The sequence below is a fragment of the Tamandua tetradactyla genome, chromosome 5 (genome assembly GCF_023851605.1).
Source record: "Tamandua tetradactyla isolate mTamTet1 chromosome 5, mTamTet1.pri, whole genome shotgun sequence".
In the NCBI taxonomy this organism is placed as follows: Eukaryota; Metazoa; Chordata; class Mammalia; order Pilosa; family Myrmecophagidae; genus Tamandua; species Tamandua tetradactyla.
In genome coordinates this window covers 107,109,661-107,117,408 of record NC_135331.1, presented here as the reverse complement: position 1 = coordinate 107,117,408, position 7,748 = coordinate 107,109,661, and the positions used below count along the sequence as shown (strand labels likewise).

General features: G+C 39.6%; 1 pseudogene; it reads right to left on the bottom strand.

Annotated features, from left to right (window-relative positions):
• Positions 1-214: 214 nt before the first annotated feature.
• Positions 215-1,187, bottom strand: LOC143683267 (large ribosomal subunit protein uL13-like; annotated as a pseudogene).
• Positions 1,188-7,748: the final 6,561 nt, after the last annotated feature.

Genomic DNA, 7,748 nt, shown 5'->3' with positions numbered 1-7,748 from the left:
TACCTTTGGCCAGAGACCACATGTGGCAGCTTTTAGTTGTTGATCTGAGTAGTGAACTTCAAACCCACCAGGGCCCTTTTGGACTCCCAACCTTCTCAGCCCCAGGCTGCCTGAAGATCCGGGGCTGCTGCCTGAGGACCCCTACATCCCAGGGCAGTGATGGAGGATGAAGGGCAGGCTAGACCAAGCATGAGGAATAATGTCCTTATGGGGTTCAGGCCAGGAGTCCATGGGTCTGGAGGTCCTCTGTGTATTTGCCAGTTTTCTTCTCCACTTTCTGCCTGGCGTGTTTCTGTAGCCGTATGAGCTGCTGCTTCTTCTGGTAGTGGATTTTGGTCTTCTCCTTCCTCCAGGGTGCATGTCACTGCCTGGTACTTGAAGCCTACCTCTTGAGCCAGGAGACCCAGGGAGGCAAACTTTCAGGTGTGCTTCAGACGCACAACCTTGAGGGCAGCAGGAACCACCATCAGCTTTCCTTGTCATAGGGGCGTGGATTCCATTGAACACTTTGAGGCGGTCAATGGCTGCCAGGCCCTGCATGGCCTTGCAGGGCAGCATGCCTTGCTCGGTTGCCGAAAGGTATGGCTGGGGCCCCCTGAAGGGGTAGGGCTGCGGGAGGGGTGGTGGTCATGCGCTTGTGGAGGAAAGCCAGTTACTTCAATTTATTTCTGTAGAAATTGTCAGAAATGTTGATGCCCTCACAGCACACCATCACCACCTGTGGCCCAGCCTTGGCCAGTGAGCCCCAGGACCTGACTCTCCACCATCTTCTACAGCTGCCTGGGAAAGTGCTCTATGGCATTTCTGTCCTCAATTTCATTGACTTTTGTCTCCTAGCCTGCATTTTTTATTGAATTTAATTTGATATTTTTATAATTTCTCAAAGTAGGAGTTTAGATTACTGATTTCAGACTATTTTTATTTTCTGATATAAGCATTTGTTGCTATTTGAATTCTTTCACTTTTCGTTTGTCTGAAGAGTTCTTTGTTTTTCCATCATTTTCAAAAGCTATGTTTCTGGGTATAGAACTCTGTGTTGATGGGGTTCTCCCCTCCTCCTTTGAGCACCTTACGATGTCATTCCCTTATATTCTGACCTGCATAGGTATGTAATGAGTCTTTTCAAATTTCTGTGCTAGCTGTGTTAAAATTTTCTCCCCGTCTTTTGTTTCTAGTAGTTTGGACATTACCTACCTCATGGTGTGTGTGTGGCTCATCATTCTTTTTCCTGTTCTGGGATTCAGGGATTTGTGGTTTGCTGTCTGCCAATCATTTTGGAAGATTATCAGCCATTTTTTCTTCATTTCTTCTGTTACATTCTCTCTCTTCTTCCTTAATAATTTCAGCTACAAGATGATAGATATTTTGGCAATCCACAGATCTTGACTTTTCTGCTCCAATCTTTTATTGCTGTGTGATTCAGTTTGCATAATTTCTATTGATGAATCTTCAAGTTTACAGATTTTTGTTTTCTCCACTGTCTAATTTACTGATAAGATCACTGAGGTCAGTTCTGTCACTATTTTTTGCTTTGTTTTGTTTTCCATTTCTAGTATTTCCAATTATTTCTTTTAGTTTCCATCTCTTCATTAAAATTAACATAGTAATCATAGTTATTTGAAATTCTGTCTTATAGTTCCAATATCTGCGTCATATCTAAGTATGATTCTTTTTTATGTGAAGCATGTTTTTTCTTTTCTTTATTGTATAACTCTTTTTTTTTTTTAATCTTGTGTAGGACACCAAGTAGCCGAGAGAAATAGATTTTATTCCTGGAGATGGGCGCACCTTTTTTTCTGCTAGGACTTCAGTTTGGGGTTTGAACTGATCTAGGCACAAGTTGGGCTAAGTTTGTTTTTGTATGGATAATTCAATGCGCCACGGGCTTCCAATAGCCCTACCAATATGCTGTGTTTAGAAGGGAGGCTAGTTTTTCAGTGGGTTTTTTTCTCAGTATCTGTTCCACCCTCAGCTTTAGGTAATCCTTTTGCACTTCACCCCAAAGAGGGCCTGTCCCTATGCTTTCACACCCCAGCAGGATTACACTTCTAGTTATTAACACTGGTTTGCTCAGTGATTGAGGCCACAAAGGGAGAATGTTCAATGTTGTCCTTATAGCTCTCAGTGCCTAGACCTTGAGAGTGTGGACTTCTCAGTGCTCCTGTCCCTCTTTCAGCTATAATTCTAGGCCCACAATATATTGCTGTCCCTATTCTGGGCATAAAGATATTGTTCTATTTCTTTCCCTCAAATGCAAAGAGTTTTATCATTGACCTAAAAGTGAAAGTATTTGTTGCTCTTCTTTTCACAGATTAAGGTCTATTTTCTATTGGGGGATAGGGGCAAAAGATCCAGGAACAGTTTTGCTCCTCCTTCCACTGCTGCCATTTCTCTCCAATAGGCCTGCCCAAGGAGAAATACTTTCTCAGGACTCACACATACCTTTTTTTGTAGGCATACTTTGGGGTTCCATGGAGCAAAAGATTTCAAAGGGTTGCCAACTCCCCATATTCTTGTGGCCTCCTGGGACTCTGCACTTTATCACCAGTCCTCACTCAACCTCGACCAATCCTCTAACTATTCTAGCTGAATTCTTCCTGGTGTTTGGCTGTCTGTGCCCCAGATGAGCAAATACTTGTCTTCTCTCTCAGGAGGCACCTACCTCTCTTCAGATTTTGGGCTATTTGGTTGCTCTGTGACCTTGGCTCTTGAGAGTCCAAAATGTTGGATTTTTTTGTTGCTGTAGTAAGGATGGGAGCAATGCTTTTTTCTGCTCTTTACATTCCCAAGTTGAAATTAGAAGTGGAAATTAATGAATTTTAATTTGTGTGCGTTTATGTGTGTCCATATACACACCCATATCCCAATAAACAGTAAGTTCCTTTTTGGATTCTTCCTTATGCTTCTATGTTCTAGAGCAGGGTTCAGCAAACATTTTGGGAAAAAGTTCAGAGTGAACATTTTAGACTTAGAGTGCCTAAGGTCTCTGCCATAGTTGCACAACTCTGCCATTTTAGCATGAAAGCAACCATAGACAATATGTCAAATAAGTGTGTTTGTGTTTCAATAAAACATTATTTACAAAATAGGCCATAGGCATATTTGACCCCTGAACCATAGTTTGCCAACTGCTGCTTAGAACCTAGTAGAGTACCCAGTTATTTGGTAGTGAGAAGGAAGTAGGCAAATTAAAGTAGGGGTTGAAAGTGGAAAAGAGGTACAGATTTTAGAAAAGAGTTTAAAGGAGAGTCTATAAAAATAGCATATATCTGAGACAGTGTAACTGAACAAGTACAAATTATATTTCTTTATTAATTAGAATGAAGTGTTAAATTATTGGAATAAGACCACATATAAAGCTTCTTACCTGTTTTTTTTTTCACCAAAAGTTGCAGTATGGGAAGAATGGAGGTTGGAATTAGTAAGGAACTCAGCACAGGGGAATTAAATTTGGCTACCCATTTCTTGGGTCATAACTATCTGTCAATATTTGATAAATATGTCTTAAATATCTCAGTTCATATAACTTGATTTTCCAACAGTGGTTTAGCAAAACCAATTTTTCTGCAAGTTTACCTCACTGGGGTTTAATTTCTTGACTGAGACATTATTATTGGAACATAGATCCCTATATTATAACTAAAGAATCTTACCGACAGGTATGTTTAACTTTGTTAAAGGCTAAGCAGTGCTTCAAATTCATTCTAAACTATGGCTAGATCATCCTGGACACATGGGCTCCAGACAAAATACAGAATCCTAAGGCAACTCTGAATTTTAGAAAAATAACAACTTAATATATATATATGTAATATATTCTAAATATTACATGGGAAATACATTTTAAAAAATTGTTTTTGTGAAATTCAAATTTAACTGAGTTTCTTGTAATTTAATTTGCTAAATCTGGCAATACTATGCCCAGAATGCTTGTTATAATTTGTTATATGATTAAAAGATAAGTGTGCACATACAATATATCCCTAAGTTGGCTAACTGCAATGTTTTTTTAATCATACTGATTTCTCTTTATGCTCTACCTCCTTACGGTATGCTCCTCAGAGAAAGGCCCAGACTACCTATAAGGAATCATCTGGGCATGGGGGCGGGGGAGTAGTGATTATTATAAAAAACTTCTTCCTCAGAATGTTTGGACGCAGGAATCTACATTTTAAAAAGCACCAATTCAACTAAAATTGAGAATGACTCCATTGAAGAAATTCTGCAGGGCCTTTGACATTGAATACAATTTCAGTTACAGTGTGGGTAATTGGAAGCCTCAGGTCTAATTGATGAAACCTCTGAATTTGGTAGAGGTAAACTGAGAACACACAAGGCCAGTGTGGCAGGACCCTAGACTGTCTGCAATTCCACCCATCACTTCTGCCAGAGGTATTCACAAGGTTTTCTGCCCTGATGACTGGAAGATTTCTTCCAGGGTCTCCAGCTGTGGCTGCCAATGGAGTTTGCAGCTTGGTCAGCTGCTGTGGGAAACCATTTTCCTCCTAATCCATTTCATGAGTCATAAAACCATTTCAAGAACTAAACAATCAGCCAGCTCTCCTGCCAGCAATGCCTCCAAAAGCCTGCAATCATTTGAGAAGAAAATTCCTGTCTTTCAAGAAACATTGTCTTCTTGCTGAGAACTAAATTGCCACTAGGTTAGAATTCGGAAGCAATACTTCAACACTCTTAATTGCTTACTTGTAAAATTTATTTGATGCAATTTATGTTAGGATCATAGGCTGAAAAACAATTTCTGAAACCCTCATGGTGAACTAATTTAGGCAACTCAGATGATAATAGACTTGAGATTGTCTAAAGACTTTCAATAATTCTGAGCATTCCTGAGCATTTACTAGGTCAGTGTTTCTGAATTTATAATTACTATGGGACTGAATTTTCTTCCATTTAATAGTGTTGATTCTATAAGCAAAAAAATGCCAAGATGGGAAAAATAAAGATTAGAGGAAGTCTTAGTAGTTACGCAATCAAAAGAACCGAGGAACTGTTAGGTATGAGGCTACAAACCATTGTGTGTCCATGTGCAAAGCTATTATAAAACTCTACTCTAGAACAGTTGTAATTTTTGAATTAGCTTTTGTTTTCTTGCTTCAAGTATGCTTTCTTCTATTTTGGTTTTGTTTACTTGGACTTGTGGAATTCAGATACTGCACACTATGTAGCCTGGATAATGCTTCTTCAGATTCCTGAGATTTAATTCCTTTGCTTAATCAGCTAATAGAAACATAACATGAGTAAATCAAGCTGAGACAATGTTAAGCATCTAATCTGTGCCAGGTGAAGGAAATAGGAGGTTGCATTAGTCGGGATGTCTTTGCCAGCAAATAGTGAAATACTAACTTAAACAGCATATCTATTTTCTCACTTGAGATTTGAAAGCAAGGTGATTTTAGAATTGATATAGTGACTTAATCAATCAAGGACCCAGACCCCATCCATCTTTCCACTCTGGCATCCTCAACCTGCTGGCCTGTATTCTCAGGCTTGTATCTTTACGTTTACAAGATGGCTAACACAACTCAGGTTATAGTCATACAATAACGTCCAAAGGCACAAAAAATGGGGTATTTTCTTTGTGCTCAAGTCCTTCTCTCAAGGATGAAAATCTTTTCTCTGATCTCCCAAAGGAATTTCTCTCTGGCTCACTGTCTAGAACTGGACCATTGACCTGGTTCTAGATACAATGGACAAGTGAAGTGACAGATATCTTCACCTTTTGTATGGGGGCCCTACCAGCCAGAAGTAATAGTACAATTACGGGGTGGGATTCAGATAACCTTTCAGTATGCAACCTCCATTTATGGAGAAAAGATAAAGGATAATCAAGCTGAGAAATGAGTAACAACACACTAACCTGACAGAGGATATGCCTAGTTTAGGAAAGCCATTGTGTTGTTATTATTATTATTTGCTTACATTTTATATTAGATGGATGCCCATAGGGGGATGCAAATTCATTTGTGTCCTTCAAATGAAGAACCATTAGAAAGAATGAGTAAATATCATATTAGGTAGCAAATTTGAGAAAAAGAAATCCAATTTGGTTTCCCCTCACTTAGAAGGCTTTAGTTATACTGAACATCTTTCTGTGGCTGGTTAGGTTCTGGTGTCAATTCGGCCAATTGTGCTTTATTACAGTTAATTAGTCATCCAGTTATTAAATTGATATTTAAAGGACTTACTAGGTACTGGTCATTGTGCTTGGTAATAAAAATGTTAAAATTCATGCATAGGTATTTCTTATTGGAATATTTCATTAATTCATTAATTTGCTCATGCTTAGCACATTTTGCACCAACAGACTATTTTAGAAACAAGTATAGTGGTGAGTAAGACAAGAAGTCTGCAATATTGGTATCTAATTCTAACAAGCTAGTTAATAAGAAAGTATATAAATAATATAAATAATAGGATAAATTAGATATTTAAAACTGCTAGGAAGAAAATCAAGCAGAGTAGTGTAATAGTCACAAGAGACTGGGGAAATTGAAGCAGCACAATCCCATCATACTGAGGAGGTAACATTTGAGCTAACACCTGAACCAAGAGAATTCCAGACAGAGGGGATAGCAAGTGCAATGGTAAGTTTGAACAAGCATATCTAAGCTACTGTATTAGGGTTCTCTAGAGAAATAGAACCAACAGGAAAGATCTGTAAATATGAGATTTTAGAAGGAGTCTCAACAACTGTGGGAACAGAAGAGTCCAAAATAAATCTACAGGGCAGGCTGTGAAGCTGGCAGCTCCATTGAAGGGTCTGGAAGAATTCCACAGGACAGGCTTGCTGGCTGAAGAAGCAGTGAAGAAGTCTCTTCCTTAAAACCTTCAACTGATGGGATTATCTTGACAGAGACATGCCTTAGTTGATAGCAGATGTAATCAGCTGCAGATGCAATCAACTGACTGATGATTTAATACATCAGCCTTCTGGTTTATTAACCAGCCAGAAAATATCCCTGCAGCAATGGTCAGGCCACTGCTGGCCTGACAAGCCAACTGGACTATGACAAATAAAAAAGAAAAGAAAAACTGGTGAAAGAGGCAGCGGCAGGATCCCGGCATGTGCAGTTCAGTTCTACATCCAACTCCGGGCCTATTGAGAGTCAATGCTGTGTCTCTGTGAGGTAAGTCATAGTCTGTAAACTTTCTGTACAATCCACTTTTGAGAGAGAACCCCTCAGAATGGTTGTGTGCAATGTCTACTCTGACTTTACTGCTGCTTCAGGCTCTAAAAAAAAAAAACTAAGGTGAGATGTGAACCGTAGCAGGTTGAATGAATTAAGTGCCCTAGAAAAATACATGTGCTTAAACTTAATGCCATTCTTCTCGGTGTGAATCCATCCTCAATAGGACCTTTTGGAGCTGTTGCTCTTAGTTAAGGTGTGGCTAATCAGGATGGGTCTTAATTCTGTTTACTGAAGTCCTTATAAAGAGAAAAACAGGGGAGGAGCCAAGATTGGGAGAGAAGTCAGTGCAACCTGGAAAAAAAAGAAGAGTGAAAGGTTTAGGAGGTGAAAGGGTGAGAAAGAAGGAAGGTAGACAGGTAAATTTAAAGTGGGTGGATTTATTTCTGCACTCCCCGGCTGAACTCACCAAATCCGAGATAGAAGGAGGTAAGTCAGCACCTGGGTGGTGGCAAGGGCAGTTTTTAAGCAAGGGGGTCAGGTGACGAGGGGGTGGTTCTCCGGAAGTCAGGTGTCCGGAAGGGGCGGTTCTCCGGAAGT